The following is an 18,602-nucleotide window of genomic DNA, read 5'->3' as shown; positions in this document are numbered from 1 at the left end:
CTCATTTTGTCTCACTGGCCATTTGTTGGTTTATGCAAATGTCTGCCTGCTTTTCTTTTTACTCACACACACTCACCTACCTTTTGTGTCAGCCTAGGCATCCTGCCCCCTCCAACACCCTGTGCAAGTGATGATAAGCATGCCAAATCACTGTTTTGTATTGTTTTGATTCAGGGATACATAAGCTTTGTGTCTGATGCTTAGGGTGCATAGCTGACATAGTGCTTAGTATATCTGCATTTGTGATGTTAAACTGGTAATTGTAACTTTGACTTATATTGGTCTTAGAAAATTAGACAGTTGATAGCATCAACATTTCCCAACTTTTGTGAATGATCTTGTAGGGGTTGTGATGTTTGAAACTGCATTGTATATCATTACTTTCTAACTTCACTCTTTAATTGTTTTCCAGTACAAATGTATGGAGCTAAACTAAGGGCATGTTGTGAGCATCACTACATTTGAGAGGTATGACTATGTGAATCTTTGATGCCTGAGGCCTGCTATAATCATGGACACATATAAGTCAAATAAGTCTCTGCTGTCACATGTTAAGGTCATTTCTGTATAAATCTCCCATCTTTTACTTGCTTACACTACCAAATAACACAATGCTAGAATATGCCAGTCATTCATAGTATTACACAGTACATTCCAGGTTCAACACTTACCATGTAAATCTAGCAGTTTCAACAGTTTTAGTTTAGGGCTGACTTTGTCTGATGCAAGCAGTACACAACCAATACATGGTGAGGTAAAGGTTGTAAGAGTTGCCTGGCATCAATGTTACTATGGGGAGGTAAAGGTTGTGAGAGTTGTCTGGCATCAATGTTACTATATGTACGTGCATACGAGGAAGGTTTTAGGCCCTTAGGTGGTAAGTGAATGTGATATGAGTTGTCAATTAGCCAGTGCAAGGGCATATTGAGCACACCTATGTCTGCCTATACCCACAGCAGCTGCTGTTATCCTCTCTGACTCATCACCTGCATGCGGCTATGGTGACCTTGGCATTGGTGATGGGATGTGTGCTCCCTCCCCTTGTTTATCCTGCTGAAGCTGAATTTCTCAGGATGATGTTGTGTAGCATGGCACATATTGTGAATATTTCAGTACATGTCCATGGATTGTACTGCAATGCTCCACCTGATGTATTTAGTCATCAGAACCATGATTTCAGCAGCCCAAAGACATGCTCTAAGATTTCTCTGGTCTGACCATATGCCTTGTTATGGCATTCTTCAGCGGGTGCATGTGCATTTCTGATGGGTGTCATCAGCCATGGTTCCAGTGCATAATCTGCATCCCCCCATTAAATGACCCTTTGGGATATCCCCCCAGTGAACATCTGATACAGTTGGGAGGTGTGCCAATTGGTACTGTTCATGCATGCCTACAGTGGCTGAAGAAGTTGCTCTCCTTTATTTTGCAATGTACCAGCAGGAGGAGAATGAAACATCAAGCACTTCAGCCAACAGTGGAGTGAGGTGACAGTGATGATAGTCCAGTGCGTGAGGACTCAATTCTCACTGTCACCCAGTTTGACAACCATGGGTTCAGGATGTCCCCACCCTCACCCCAATCATGGTGTCCCGCAACCTTTTGTGTCCATCACGGTCCCTGTATCTTGTCTTGCTTCTCTTGTCTGTATGCAGTTGCTTCCTCACCTACCTAACTTACCTCACCCAGACATTCCTGCATCCCTTCCCCAACATTCTTCTTTCTCTCTACAAAATAAAAAAAAATGGGCACCTGTCCCACAGAAAACAAAATCATCCCATGCATACATCTCCATTTTGCACAACTGTCCTGATGACACACTTGATTTGGTCCAATTGGCTATACAACATGATTGTGTTGTCGTAACCCCTCTTTCTGGAGGTGACATTCCAAATTCAGTCAATATTTTCCATATATGTTCACTTTACACTGTTAAAGAAAAGGATATATATATATATATATATATATATATATATAGATAGATATATATATATAGATAGATATATGGTTCTGTTCTATCTCCCTCCTGCACATTCCTGCCCTGCTTTCCCTTTGTTCTTCCCTCTGCTAGCTCCCCATTTCACTACTGTCCTATCTACGCATATCATGTCTTTAATGCATTTTTGAGCAAAGATGTGCATCATGCACCAACGTGCAGTAATGGGGAATGGTGGCAATGTATTTAGATATATTTAAAAAGAATTAGATACAGGGTCAATATATTTTAATGTATTTAAAAATATTAGATACACCTGTATTTGAACCCAATCAATCTGGCCCCAACAAGGGGTGTATAAATGCAAAAACCCATGCTGCCACAGAGTTAGTTAAGCAGCAAATGTATTTCATAGATCCAATACTGTCAGACTTTAGCAATGCAGGTTGCATTTGCACACTGATTACTTACTCGCAAACATGTATCTCGCATGTGTATATAGTTTGCTAACCATTGCACAAACCTGCTGCTTGCTATACTATGGAAATGTACATATTATGCTGTATTACTACTTTAAACTGTCCATTCTCTATGTATGACATGAAATTACATTTGTAAACATTACAAACTGAGGGCCCTATCTAACAAAATGTCACATATTTACAATACATATATCTGTTGCCATCCCCCAAGCACCACAACCCTGGTGTCTCAGTACTGTTTCCACACATATATCACCCACAGTGCAGAATGTAATATTAAATGTGTGCTCTACAATGCACATCAATATGGTAACATGCAAGAACAACAACTATTCACTCAAATGACTAAAAAGACTTATCTACAAGGCTAGGGATGGAATCAGCTTGTACCATGTCAACAGGGACAAGGATGACCTTCAACACAGCTGACCCTACCCATGTTGATTTTGTCAAGGGTAGATCTTATTCATTGAACCTTTTGGACTTCTTGGATACTGACCCCATAGACCGGGAGGATGGATACTAGGACATACCATCTGTGTTGACTTATACAAGGGCTTTGACACTATCGTCAATTCATAAGTCATAGTGAAGATCTCCTATCTGGGAATTAAGTCACACAGTAGTAGAGTGATAGGCAACTGCCTCACTGACATAGAACACACTCTCAAAGTTGGGGACTGCACCTCCACCAGTAGACAATTACCATTAGAATACCACAAAATCTGTGCTGGGCCCTCAGTTCTTTGCAAACTACTTCCCTGAAGTGTAGGCAATGGTAGATGGCCTGTGGTTTACCAAGTTTGCAGATGACTGGTAACCGGATGCACTAACAGAGTTCCCCAACGATGGTGACATATTATGGAAGGAGTTGACACACACAAATGATTGCTGCCAAACTCACAGACTGAACCTTAAAACATACAATGGCTCATTGTCTCCTTTGGAAATGAAGTACCCCTGCTAATTATGATATACATAGCACCCCTCTAAGCTCAAGCACAATGTTGTGAGACTTGGGAACACATATTGATAGCAATCTACAATTTCATCACTATGTGTCCATAGTGGTGACACACACATTCTGCATTGCACATATCATACATATGGACATTACATCCAATGCCAGAGTGGTCATACCTCTGCTGTACTCTATCCATATTAGAGCACTAATTGAGTACAATGCTCCCTCCTGCCTGTACCTCACTAGACACCTGCAACAATTGGAGAAACCACAGGATTGTGCCTGGAGACTTCAGGGCCTCCAAACATTACATACGTGGAAAGACTGAAAGACCTGTCAGTGTACTCAGTATTGTGTAGGCTGCTGAGAGGTGACTTATGCCTGCCCTACTTACAGAGCAGTCTCAGACTCTGTCCTACTGGAAATGCTTGACATTTGCAAATCAAACGGGACACGAATAACTTGGCCCAGGGTTCTCAATCTAGCCTATGACATAAACAGAACATGCTGGAGAGACAGCTATATCCTCCAGTGATTCACACTCCTCTGTAATAGGCTCCCACTGCATATGAATCAGTGGTCTTCAATGACCCTGTTCAAGTGCAACCTAAAAGGCTGGGTGGGAGATTGTAATTTCACCTCTGGGTTGGCACCTATGTCCCTCATGAACAGTACCAGTTGATGCTGCTCACAAAATCACGCTAACAATGACCATTTAACTATACTGAATAAGGGTACTTGGGTTTTTACACAGTTAGGATTTTAAGCACCATATGGCCAATAGGCTAGTAGCCTCATACAAACATACTGCATGAAGCTATGAACCTATTCAGGTCTCCCAACATTTTGACTCCTACATGCCTGTTAGTGTCATCTACTATAAATTCACCTGCAGTTTTGTAAAAATCAGACTTGTGCCATTGAGCTAGCGTAATTTGCTGTGTTCTGTAGTCTGTGTAATTAAATAGGTAAGGATTCTGTTCTCACTGCAGTCAACTGGGAGTGCGCGCCCACACTCATGAGTACGTGTGTGTGTGTGTGTGTGTGTGTGTGTGTGTGTGTGTGTGTGTGTGTGTGCATGTGTGTGTGTATGTGTGCGTGAGAGTGTGAGTGTGTGTGTCTGTGTGTTTTAATTACACAGACCACAGAACACAGCAAATTACACTATGTGTGTGTGTGTGTGTGTGTGTGTGTGTGTGTGTGTGTGTGTTTCTGTGTGTAGTCAGAAAAGCAGAAGTGTGTATCCTAGTTACTGTTCCAATCCCATATATTGAGAGTATTTTGATGTTGGACATGCATACACATTCATTTCATACAGACCTCCCAATTTCTTCTCTCCAACATGCATTGCTGGTGTCATTCACTATAAGTTGGCCTGCAGCTGCATAAAAGTCAGACTTGTGCTGTGACACTTGCATAAAGTACTGAGTTCTATAGTTTGCGTATGTAGATATGTAGGGATTTTCTTCTTACTCCAGTCAACTATGTGTTGTGTGTGAAATGTGTCTATCCAGAAGAGCAGAAGTGTGCATCCTGCAGTTGCTGCTCTGATGCCATGAATTGACAATATTTTGATATTTGCACATGCCTACACATTCATTTAATGCAGGCCTCCCAACTTCTTCTCTCCAACATGCACTATTGATGTCATCCGCTGTAAGTTGGCCTGCAGCCATGCAAATGTCAGACTTGTGCTGTGATGCCTGCATAAATTACTGAGTTTTGTAGTCTGTGTACTTAGGTAGTGGTTATGTATTAATTTCAGTCAAGTGTGTGTGTGTGTGTGTGTGTGTGTGTGTGTGTGTGTGTGTGTGTGTGTGTGTGTGTGTGTGTGTGTGTGTGTGTGTGTGTGTGTGTGTGTGCGTGCGTGTGTATGTGTGTGTGTGTGCATGTGTGTGTGTGTGTGTGTGTGTGTGTGTGTGTGTGTGTGTGTGTGTGTGTGCGCATGTGTGTGTGTGTCTAGCCATAGGAGCAGAAGTGTGTATCCCACAGTTACTGCTCCACTCCCATGAATTCACAGTATTTTGATTCTTGGACATGCCTACAGATCCATTTCATGCAGGCTTCTCAACTTCTCTCCAACATGTACTGCCAATGTCATCCACAATAAGTTGGCCTGTAGCCTTGTAAAAGTCAGACATGTGCCATGGCATTTGCATAAAATACTGTGTTTTGTAGTCTGTATACTTAAATATGTAGGGGTTCTATTCTCACTGCAGTCAAATGCGTGTGTGAGATGTTGCTTGACATTAGTGAGGGCATTTACAACAGCATGTGAAACACTGTTATATTTTCCTCAACAGACACTGCTGATGTCATCAGCTATATCGGAGCTTTGAATATCCAGTACTACCACCAGGGCAGGGTCAGAGACTGGCCTGGAGGCCAGGCAGAAGTCACCTCATCCTATACAATAAAGATTACAGTGACATTGCTTTTAATCTATCTACATATATCATGGCATGGTTTGTAGGCCAAGTGTTGTGTTGCTGAGAAAGCCCTGTGCTCTGTCTGGCTGCTACATGTGTCTGGTGAAGTACATGTAAAAGAGAGTATTATACTCCATTAGTGTTGTGATGAGGCTTGACTACACTGTTGTCATACAATCCTATGATCTCAATATGATGGTTTGATGTATGATGTGCACAACATAGGCTTTCAATACCAGTGTGGGCACTATTGCATTACTGGATGTCTGCATAGCAATACTGTGTTGTCAATGCTGGGATTGACATGGAATTCCATGTTTCAGGTGGACAACATTACAAAATTACATTTCTGCGTTTATTTGTAGATCGTGTGCCTTTGTTCCACTCAGTTGTGTCTGTTACCTCCTTCTGTACTATGTTATCATCACTAGTGGACTCAATGATTGCACCAATATGCAAGAATCTGCAAACTTGATAAGCCAAAGGCCATATACTTTAGCCTGAACTGTCGAGAAATAGAAGGGCCAAGCATGAATCCCTGGGGTTTGCCAATTGTGATAGCTCTACTGATACAGGTGGAATTCACCAACTTTCACTTGATGTATTCTGTCACTGAGCCAGTTGGTTATCCATCAACTGATGTAAGGGTTAATCCCCAGCTTGGTGGTCTTTGCAATGATACCTGCATGGAGGTTTGTGTCAAAACTCTAGGCCAGATCACAATAGGCAGTATGCACTGTCTTACCTTCATCTACATCAATTACATGGAATCAATGGGTTGTGACAACAGTTTACCATCATAATTTTGACAATGTTTTGTGCAAGTAATCACTTACTCAAAAAACACTGTTGAAATTAATGTTAGCAAACAATCTCAAAAATGAAGTAAAAAAATGTCAACAATTCAAATTTGAACTGTTGACATTATTTAAAACTTACCTCAACATCCGTTGCCATTCGCAACATGTTTAGCAGGGGGGCAAGCCCCACTACACCCCTGCTAATCATATATACTAACTCTGAGGACACACTACAGTGAAGGAATGGGTACATGTCCCGAACCTCACTGTAGTGTGATCTCCACTCAGAATGCCAAACTGACAAAAGTGCAAATGCACACTGGCATTTGCTCTTTTGTGTCTTCAGCATCTTTTGGTTCGCTAATATGAACCAGTGAAAACATCCTTTCACACATCTGCTGTCACAGATGTGCAGGTCGACAATATGATGGTAAACCATGACAACATGACAGGTCACCTATGGTGTGACTCAGCACATACACCTTCCTGGTACAGTTGATTATACAGTTCAACACACCCTCCACATGGCCTATGTTCCGATACAAGGGTGTACATCAACATGCATCCAGGTGAGTTGGGGGGAAAGCACCTGATGTATGCATGTATAGAGACATCCTGACTCTCCTCACTTGTGACATAGACCAACATGTCATCATAGACCTCCTCTATACGTACACTAGTGGTACTCCAGGTGTGGGCAACACACCTGTGTGAGTTGTTAATGCTACATCAAGTCCATTACAGCTGATAGTTGTCATCAAAGAGGTCATTAAGAGGATGCATGATGACAGCAGTATCATCTTGTGGAACTTGACCAGGTCAAGGCATTTGACACAAATCCACACTGAGGAATTCAATCAGCGCTGTCATATGTGCCATAAACAGCTATATCACCAAGTGGGTAGACTAGTGTATGACATACGTGGCATCTCACTATGTTGAAATTTGTGATGTAACCTCTATCTCAGGTCCAGTGATCAGGTATGTACAATAGGGCTATCTGCTAGGCCCTTTCCTGCCAATTAGTTAAGTAAAGGGCATCACAGATGACATACACATGCTGTGTCCAAACAGCTGCCTGAAGGACTACAGATTGTGGGCAATCACTGAATCCGACTGTGATATTAGTTTCATAGTTTCATAGTTTCATAGTTTAGTACTAGGCTTTCTGCCCTGGGGCATTTGTAAGCCTAGCCATAGTGATGTGGCTTTCGCCACCCCATGAAATGTTACAAAAATGCACAAAAATGCACAGAATAGATTTAGAATACTGTGCCTCTGTCTAGTAGTGACACAATGAAGGCCCCCTTATATAATAGAATTAGTTTACTGTGCCCCTGTCTAGCAGTGACACAGATGTGACCCATGGGGTAAACTTACGATCTCCCATCCACTCATCAAGATTTCTCTTGAAGAGAGTCAGTGAGGGGCTCTGCCTAACATGAACTGGGATCTTGTTCCAAAGCATGGGAAGCCTCTGGGTTATGAATCTACCCCCCCAGCATGTCCTATTCATACTTGTGCCGAGGTTTAAGTCTTTAGCCCTCGTGGTCCTGATGGATTTGGATTTTTTGAGGTGGAGCATGTCCATCAGATCCTGATTGGACATGGCCTTGTACGTCAGGCAGAGATCACCTCTGAGCAGGCGGTATGCTACTGAATAGAGCTGGAGTTTCTTTAGTCTGGCAGAATAAGACATATGTTGGAGACCCTTGATCCTCTTGGTGAGGTACTTTTGTGGTCTCTCCAGCTGTTGCAAATGCTGGGTGAGGTACATACCAAATGGGGCATTGTACTCAATCATGGGTCTGATGAGGGAGGAGTATAGGGGTACAATGACATCCTTGGATCTGGATGTGAATCCCTTCATGATGAGGTGTGCAAGGTAGAATGTTTTTCTAACCACTTTGGCAACATGGGTGTCAAATGAGAGGTCGCTGTCGACTTGGGTCCCTAGGTCTCTGATTACTTTTTCCATACTCAGTGGGTTGCTGTCTATGTGATAATTTGTGGGTACTTTGTTTTTCCCAAAGGGGATGACTATACATTTTTTGGCATTTAGTTTAAGGCCGTGACTCCGGCACCAGTTGTCCGTTTCTGTGAGGCCTTTTTGTAGGATGTATGTGTCCACTGGTGTATCGACTATGGCGCCTAGTTTGCAGTCATCTGCGAACTTTGTCAGCCACAACCCTCCCATATTTGCTTTCACATCTGAGAAATAAATGCCGAACAAGAGGGGTCCCAGGACAGATCCCTGTGGGACACCACTTGTGACTGGCTTTGAGTCTGACATTGCTCCAGCAATTTTAACTTTATGGGTTCTGTCCTTTAGCCAGTTTGCAACCCATCTGGTGACATACGGGTTTACGTTTAAGCTGGTGAGCTTATCTATGATGCCCGAGTGGGGTATTGTGTCAAAGGCCTTAGCCAAGTCCAGGTAGGCTGTATGGACTGCTTTGCCCTCATCAATGGCTCTAGTGACTGTTTTGAAAAAGTCAACCAGGTCCAAAAGGCAGGATCTGCCCTTTACAAAGCCGAACTGGGTGGGGGTCAAGTGTCAGTAGGTCCCCTATGTCTCTGTTTATGAGTTCCATAATGATTCTTTCCATAGCTTTGTAGACTAGGCTGGTTAAGCTTATGGGGCGGTAGTTCCCAGGGTCTGTAGAGGTACCCCCTTTGTGGAGTGGGACCACTGTTGCTGTACGCCAGTGTTCAGGTACATATCCTGTTGTAAGGCTAAGGTTAAATAGCATTTTTATGTGTGGGTTTAGCTCCTCTTGGAGTTCACATAGCACGCAACCCGGGATACTGTCAGGTCTCATTGATGCTGTGTTTTTAGCTTTGTTGAGGGCGGTTCTCACTTGGACATCTGAGATGACAGGGAGATTACATTCAGCTGGGATAAGTATTTCTTCTTTTGGGGGTGAGGGAGGGGAGAAATTTGCACTGAACCTGTCAGCCAGAATGTTGGCAATATCTGTGGGTTCAGTGTATTTTTCTGTTGTTGTGAACTAACTCTGAGCATATCTGAGGGTTTCTGCCCAGGTTTCTAACATAGCTGAAGAAGGCTTTGTGGTTATCTTTAGTGTCCTTAGCGATTTTTCTCTCAAAGTTGGCCTTGGATGTTTTTATGAGAGAACGTAGTTTTCTGCTAATGTTGATCAGAGATGTCTTCCCTTTATGGGATTTTGCTCTGTCGTGCAGTAGCTTCCTTCTTTTGTTATACAATTTGTTAATGGCTGAGGTCCACCAGACAGGACGCTTGCCTTTGGTGGAGAGGGACTTGGATTTATTTGGGATTGCATGATCCATGCATTCTTGGAGATGTCCATAGAAAGCATTTGTAAAGGATTCGGCATTGTGGGATGTGGTATCCACTGGCCCAGTGGGCTTAAAGGATACCATCTCAGTCTTAAGAAGAGTGAAATCTGCTTTTGAGAAGTTTTTCACTGTGGTCTTTTGTGCTGGGGATGGAGGTAGGATATGCATATCCAGGGTGATTAGTTTGTGGTCAGATCTCACTAGTGAGGGGTATACCTCTGGTGTGGAGCATTTTGTCCCTATGTTTGTGATGATCAGGTCTAGTATATTATCTCCCCTAGTGGGAGAGGTGACTAGTTGTTCCAGTGCATTTGAATTTATGAATTCCAGGAACCTTTGGGCTAGGGTGCTAGGGCTAGAATAATGTACTCAATCTATGTTTGGGTAGTTGAAGTCTCCCAGTATGAAGGTATTTTGTGATACATTCATATCCTCCAATGTCTTCAGGAAGGCTGAGTGGGGTTCCTGAGATTGGGAGGGTGGTCTGTAACATGCTACCAGTTGTATAGCAGTTTTGCCTATGGTTAGTTGCACCTGTATGGTCTCTGATGCTTCATGTGTTGCTACTAACCTGGAGGTGTGAGTGTCCTTGATGAATATGGACACTCCCCCTCCCTTTGTGGTTCGGCCCGGGTTTTGGAGCCGAAAAGCATGATACGAGGTATAGCCTGGTAGCGCGGAGGTGCTCTCAGGAGCCTTGAACCAGGTTTCAGTTACTGCACAGACGCCGATGTTCTCCATACTGAGGAGTGCTTCGAGTGCCTGCATCTTGAGATTTAGACTTCTGGCGTTGAGCAGCATTACCCTTAGTTTTTTTTCATTTTTGTTTTCTAAGGAGGTGGGTTTGTCTTTTGAACCTTGCCTAAAAAAGGCACTATGGGGGTGGCAAGAGCCTTGGCCAATATCCGGAAGCCCAGTAGTGACAGGTGCAAGCCGTCCCTTGCGAAGCAGCGTGGCTTGTCCAACATGTCATCCCAGGCAGACAGACATTGGATCTCCTTAGAATGACACCAGTACTTGAGCCAATTATTAAAGCTGATCATCTTGTCTTTGTATTGTGGCATCATTCTTGGTGAGGGCAAGATGCTGCTCAGGGTCAGGGTCATTCCAGCCTAGGCTACATAATCAGAGAGCTCCGCTATGTCTCTTTTCATGTAGTCCAGGGAGGTACGTCTCAGGTCATTCACGCCAGCATGGACAATGACGGAGTCATATTTGTACTTGCTTTGGAGTGACCTGAGTGCGTGTGTTATGTGGCGGATCCTAGCTCCCGATAGGCAGCTCACAGTCACCCTTTCCTTGTTCAGCCTGGTAAGCGGGACATCAGTGTGTCTGACTATAGAGTCACCTATTACTAGTGTATCAGGCATGGTGTTTGGCCTTAAGGGCTGTGATTGGTTGACACACTGATTTATTGAAGTATGTGTTGCATGTGTTTTGTTTTGAGGTGGTGGATTTTTGGATGTCTGCTTTGGGAGCCACTGTTGTTTTGATAAGTTTTTTATTAGAGCCTCCGAGTATGTCTTTGTGTTTTTATGTGTTTGGTTTGCAGTTGTGGTAGGTCTATGTGGGACTGGGTTTGCTGTGTATGTGGTTGCCATCTCCTCCTGTCTGGTCATGCCAGCCCTGAGTTGAGAGAGTTCAACCTCCAGTTTGGCTATATAGCTGCATCTCTCACATGTATTTGTGTTTGTTGGGAGGAGGAGAGGGTTGTCTGTGTACATGAGACAATTGTAGCATTGTCTCAAGATACCCAGATTAACCAGCTGAACTGGAGAGGACGCCAGTACTCTACCACTCGACATGCTAGAACAGTATAAAGGACTGCTGTGCCTTTAAGGGAAGTGGATATTCACAGGGGCGGTAGGTGGATGTAGTGCTTACTTAGTACGAGAGTGCTTACTTAGTAGAGAAGTTTTGAGAACAAGTGCTAGGCTTAAAATATATCGAGTAGTCTGATTATAGAGTAGAGCTTCCTTAAGGGAAAATTTGAAGAGCAGATTTGCCGGAGCCAGAAGAAGTTTAACCTTGTTTAACCGGCATTGCGCTATGCGCACAACTGCGCAAAGCCGTGCAAACATGGATTTTAAACAGGGAACTACAAAAGAGCTAGAAATAGTCCAAAACAACCAACAACCAACTAGTCGAGGAGAGGCGGGAAAACAAGGATTATTTTTTTGTTTTTTTGTTTTTTTGATAGAAACACACAGAAAATGCAGAAACAGTGATAAATCAGTTACACAGGCTAGCACACTTTAGTGGGCAGCCTCAACAGTTAAATTAAACAAACAAACAAACACACTTTCGATCAAATTTGACTAAAAAGTAACTTTAAGTGCAGATTTTAAAATAATGCAGCAAACAGCTAAAAAAACAGTTTAAGCTTGTTAAGGGTAAGCTAGAGAAGCTATTCCAAGCAAAAAACAGCAAAGATACTTAAATCCAGAAAGTAGTCGCTTTTCTGAGTTCTCTGTAGCTAGGACCACTCTGCAGGACCACAAGGAGCTTGTCTGAGTAGTATAGCCAGAAAGAAATGCCCAGAGGCAGATTTTAAACAGGGAACTACAAAAGAGCTAGAAATAGTCCAAAACAACCAATTACTACAGCTCTTGTGCTGAGGTCACTTCCTACAGGGACAGGTAGGCTGCTCAAGGCTCCCCACTCCCACTGGTGAGCAAAGAAACTTCCTTCTATCCAAGTAAGTTAATGGACAACACAGGAACTACACCACAGCCCAGAATACAGCAATGCCTGTAAACTGGTATAAACTAGTTGAGGAGAGGCGGGAAAACAAGGATTATTTTTTTGTTTTTTTGATAGAAACACACAGAAAATGCAGAAACAGTGATAAATCAGTTACACATGCTAGCACACTTTAGTGGGCAGTCTCAACAGTTAAATTAAACAAACAAACAAACAAACAAACAAACAAACTTTCGATCAAATTCGACTAAAAAGTAACTTTAAGTGCAGATTTTAAAATAATGCAGCAAACAGCTAAAAAAACAGTTTAAGCTTGTTAAGGGTAAGCTAGAGAAGCTATTCCAAGCAAAAAAACAGCAAAGATACTTAAATCCAGAAAGTAGTCGCTTTTCTTAGTTCTCTGTAGCTAGGACCACTCTGCAGGACCACGAGGAGCTTGTCTGAGTAGTATAACACAGATAGTATTAACACATACCAAAACTAGTGCCACAGCCATGACAACACCTGCATTGACAAGAAACATGGACGGATTTGTTGAATCTGGAAACAAACACACTACCTAAGCATATTGTGGACATATCACACCCTATAATCAGACCAACAGGTATGTGTCACATGTCCTGGGGTAGATGGTAAGTGGTGCATGTGGTCACAGTGTTGACTACTCCCTTGAATGTAACTCAAGTACTGGATATGTGAAGGGCAGAGAAAATAATACCTTCATGGTTCCAAGCCTTTATCACACCAATAACTGTGTACAATGCACCCTTCTTCATATACCTCGCTACACAACTTCCAGTAATGTGTGACTGAAGTGTACCACCTTTGTCACAGTGCGCTGTACAGCTTATTGTCCATTGTTAGGTATATATACATGACTGTCTGATGGTGTGGAACACCAATCAGGTTGTTACACTAGATGCACATGTCCTACCTGTTCTGCTTATCCACACAATATATACATAGGTAACTGACAACCTTAATGGCATGTATATCATTTGTGACAGTGTGGATTATGCTATACACACACACACACACACACACACACACACACACACACACACACACACACACACACACACACATATATATATATATGCCATGCAGCTAGCCTGTATTACCCATACTGTTGCATATAGGTATAGTAGTGTCCCTCCTAACAATTCCTGCAGATATAACAGTACCAGGACAGTGTGTGTGGTTACCCTCATTGAGTGTGGATGTATCATAATAGTTGTTCAAGTGTGTGTGTGCAGACTCATCTATCACTCCACATCACATATATTATGTCAGAGGCATGGGATTGCTGGTGGTATTATTCTGATATTGTCCATGATGTGGTTGCTTCTTTTAATGTTTTCCATGATCCTATACCTGTGGCCACCTTGCTGTGGACTTTTGCTGAGAGTACACTCATATTCAGGCATATCAGTTTGCACAGCTTCACAATATGCACCCTACCCCAATTGCATGTGAGATCCCTTATAGATGTCCTCTGCATTCTTCATGTAAGGATTGTTATCTCACTCAGATATCCACCCCATTGTTATGTCACCTTGTATGAGAGTCACAGACAACACATTTTCACTGTACAGTCCATACTGTACCATATAGATATATGCTTGGTGTTGCTGCTACAACCATCTTCCATTGACATGCTCTCCTTTATTATATGTGAGGGAGTTTCACCTGTCCTTTTTCCCTGTGTTCATTCCTACAATTCATCTATGTGTCCGTATTCAATACACACACTTCCTCTGAGTGAACATTTTACATGGCAGTCCGTGTCCTGTTACAGATCTTTAATACATCTTCAATACATAATGCCAGGAATGGGATATCACAATACTCTTTACTGTAGGTACACTATCCTGTATTGCATTTGGGCTATATACTTCACATTCATACTTCTCAACTGTCCAGATATTCCCAGGATGTCCAGATGTTTTCCTTATCAAATTTGTGTATTTTTGTTATATCAATGGGATGATCTTTGGACTGATGTGACTAAATAGTACATATATTTGAGTGCATACCTCTCAGCTGTCCTGATTTGTGCAGAATATCCAGTTATTGTCTGATATTTATGATGTTTTCCTTTGTTTTTTGGCAAACCATTGGTATGTCATTGTGGAGTGAAGTCAGAAAGTGATGATTGACATTTAAGTTTCAAACTTCTTGCTATTCAGAAAAGTCATGCTAATGTACTACCTATTATTTTATCAACTTTCTAAGTTTGGAAGTGCGATATTAAAAATCTATCCATATTTTTGGGCCTTTGGCCCCCCATTATGTATGCCTTTTTCCACATATCTTTCTCAAAGAGGATGACAGGTATGTTTGAGTTTCATTTTACTACATTTCTCTGTGACATCTATGGCAAATATGTCTCTATTTCTGGTTAAATGCCCCACATTATGTTGGCCTTTGTGGAGATGTGTTTCACTAACAGATGCACAGCTATCTGTGAAGCCCTGGTGGTCATTGTGGCATTCTGCGCTAATCTGTGAAACATAGGTGCACTGACTTATATAGAAGTGTATCCATGTTTGCTTACATGGTTTCCTGGCTTGCAACACTGTCGTATGCATTGTCCACTGCCAGTCACCACACACCATCATGCAAACATGTAAACTCCATGCAGGGTTTGCACTCAGCCTACACAAAGTTTATTGAATCCTGGGGACGTATATTACTGTTATTATTAAATACTGCAAAAATCTTATTTGTACTTTTTTCAAACTCTTCACTGTTTAGGAATGGAAGTAAGTTCAACTAGTAAGCTTAACCTATAAAACGTTTAGACAGTTGTATTTCAGTTTTACTGATTTTAACTTTCACAATTAAAATGCATATTTTTTATTCATGTGCCACTTAAAATTAGCAACAATGCATCAAAGCACATTAAAACATCAAAACAAATATAACCAATCTGGTACAGATGCTGTGGAAATCCAACAATAAAAATGCTTCCTGCAGCAGTACACAAACTATTTCTCAGTTTTTACCTTTAAAAGTCATGCATTTAGAAACTTGTCTATGAAACTTTGTGTTTTGTTCACAGAATGTGTAGGTTATTTTAGCTCTTAAAAATAACTGCTTCCAACTGATAAGTCTGACTCATTGTGAATTTTGCAGAGGAAGAGGTTAATCTGTTTAAGAAAACTTTCTCGCAGAGATAAAAGCTGCCTGCAGCCTTGAAAATTTAGCTGAGATTCTGAGATTACATTTAATTATTAAAGTGCAAGAATGCAGCCATTATCCTAAGAAATGTTCAGGTTAAAGAAGAAGTAGGTAAAATGTTTCTACCAAACCTTTATCTATCAAGCACTTTCAGCATCTGTCTAAAGGCATTTCATTCTACCTTCTTGTATGCCAAATCATGCTATGTTTGTTGATTTGTATTCAATTTGGTTTCTGCACAGTTTCTATAAGAGCTAAGGCTAATAATTTTCAACTGTCTATTTCCCAAGCAATGTACCTTACATTGGTAATTTCTCATTTTAGACTTTTTAAGACATTTAATACATGTGTCAAGATTGATATCTACACATCCCATATAAAAAGGCACATGGCTTTTTGTAAAAAAATGTCTTAAGCCAGAAAAATAGCAAAAAAAAAAAAAAAAAAAAGCAAAAAGAATGTGAATAGACATATGCCCATAATACATGTCAGGTTAGGAACATGAATGGCCTGATAAACTCATTGCATGAATATATGAAGATTAATATTATAAGACAGATACTACCTTCTTTTATTCAAATGTATGTCAATCCAATATGTGTGTGTGTGTGTGTGTGTGTGTGTGTGTGTGTGTGTGTGTGTGTGTGTGTGTGTATATATATATATATATATATATATATATATATATATATATATATATATATATATATATAGGTTCATAGGTTCATAGGTTCATACTAGGCTATCTGCCCGAGGGCATTTACAAGCCTTGCCCATAGTTTTGTGGCTTACGCCACCCCTTTAGTATGGGGAACTATACCCATTATTTTGCTGTGCCTCTGTCGAGCAGTGACACTGAGGTAATCCCAGGGGTATATCTGCGATCTCCCATCCATTGGTCAAGATTTCTCTTGAACAAGGCCAGCGAGGTGCTCTGCCTCACATGTACCGGGATTTTGTTCCACAGCATAGGGAGTCTTTAGGTGATGAATCTATCCCTCCAGCACGTCCTATTGATAGCCGTGTCGAGGTTTAAGTCTCCCGCCCTTGTGGCTCTGATGGATCTAGATTTTTTGAGGTGAAGCATATTCATCAAATCTGGGTTTGACATGGCCTTGTATGTTAGGCAAAGGTCATCTCTGAGCAAGCGGTAAGTGACTGAATAGAGCTGGAGTTCTTTCAGTCGGGCAGCATAGGACAGATTTTTGAGACCTTTTGTGGCCTCTCCAGCTGCTGCAAGTGTCGGGTCAGATACATTCCGAATGGGGCATTGTACTCAATCATTGGTCTGATGAGTGATGAGTAAAGGGAGACAATGACCTCCCTTGATCTAGATGAGAATCCCTTCATGATAAGGTGGGCAATGTAGAAGGTCTTCCTAACTACTTTAGCTACATGGGTGTCGAATGACAGACTACTATCACCCTGGGTCCCCAGGTCCCTGATAACTTCTTCTGTGCTCAGTGGATTGCCACCTATTTGGTAGCTAGGGATAACCTTGTTTTTCCCGAAGGGTATGACTATGCATTTTTTGGCATTTAACTTTAGGCCATGGCTCTGGCACCAGTTATCCGTTTCTGTGAGACCCTTCTGAAGGATATCTGTGTCAGATGTGTTTTCTACTATGGCGCCCAGTTTGCAGTCATCTGCAAACTTTGTCAGCCATAACCCTCCTGTGTTTGCTTGTACTTGGAAAAGTAGATGCCAAACAAGAGTGGGCCCAGGACTGAGCCCTGTGGGACACCACTTGTGACAGGCTTTGAGTCTGACATGGCGCCAGCAACTCTGACCCTGTGGGTTCTGTCACTCAGCCAGTTTGCAACCCATCTTGTGATGTATGGGTTAACATTTAAGCTGATGAGTTTTTCAATGATACCTGAGTGGGGTATTGTATCAAGGCCTTAGCCAGATCGAGGTAGGCTGTATGGACTGCCTATCCGTCATCAATGGCTTTGGTGACTGTTTCGAAAAAGTCAACCAAGTTTAAAAGGCATGATCTGCCTTTGACAAAGCCAAACTGGGTTGGATCCAAAGTCTGCAAATTCCCTATGTCTTTATTTATGAGGTCCATTATGATCCTCTCCATGGCTTTGCAGATAAGGCTTGTCAAGCTAATGGGCCGGTAATTTCCAGGGTCTGTGGAGGCACCGCCTTTGTGAAGTGGGACCACAGTTGCAGTGCGCCACTCCCTGGGTACGTATCCAGAGGTAAGACTTTGATTAAACAGTTGTCCTAGCTGTGGGTTTAATTCCTCATTGAGTTCGTGGAGCACACAGCCAGGGACCCCATCAGGTCCCATGGATGCTGTGTTTTTTGCTTTGGAGAGAGCAGTTCTCACTTGGGCGCTGGAGATGTTTGGGGGGCTGCACTCGTTTGGTATAGATATCTCTCCTTTTGGGGGGGGGAGAAGTTTGCACTGAACCTGTCAGCCAGTATGTTGGCAATGTCTGTAGGATCAGTAATCTTCACATCATTTTGAACTAGTTCTGAGCATATCTGGGAGTTTCCTCCTAGGTTTCTAACATAGCTAAAGAAGGCCTTATGATTGTCTTTTGAGTCTTTAGCTATTTTTCTCTCGAAATTTGCTTTGGATGATTTTATGAGAGCTCTTAGTTTTTTACTTATAGTGATCAAGGGTGTCTTACCTTTTAAGGATTTTGCTCTATCTTGTAGTAGCTTCCTCCTTTTGTTGTAGAGTTTGTTTATGGCTGGGGTCCACCAGACTGGACGCTTGCCTTTGGTACAAAGAGTCTTTGTTTTGCTTGGGATTGCCTTATCCATGCA

This window comes from Protopterus annectens, chromosome 4.part0 (genome assembly GCF_019279795.1).
Source record: "Protopterus annectens isolate FY-2018-M chromosome 4.part0, PAN1.0, whole genome shotgun sequence".
NCBI lineage: Eukaryota > Metazoa > Chordata > Ceratodontiformes > Protopteridae > Protopterus > Protopterus annectens.
This window is presented reverse-complemented; position numbering follows the sequence as displayed.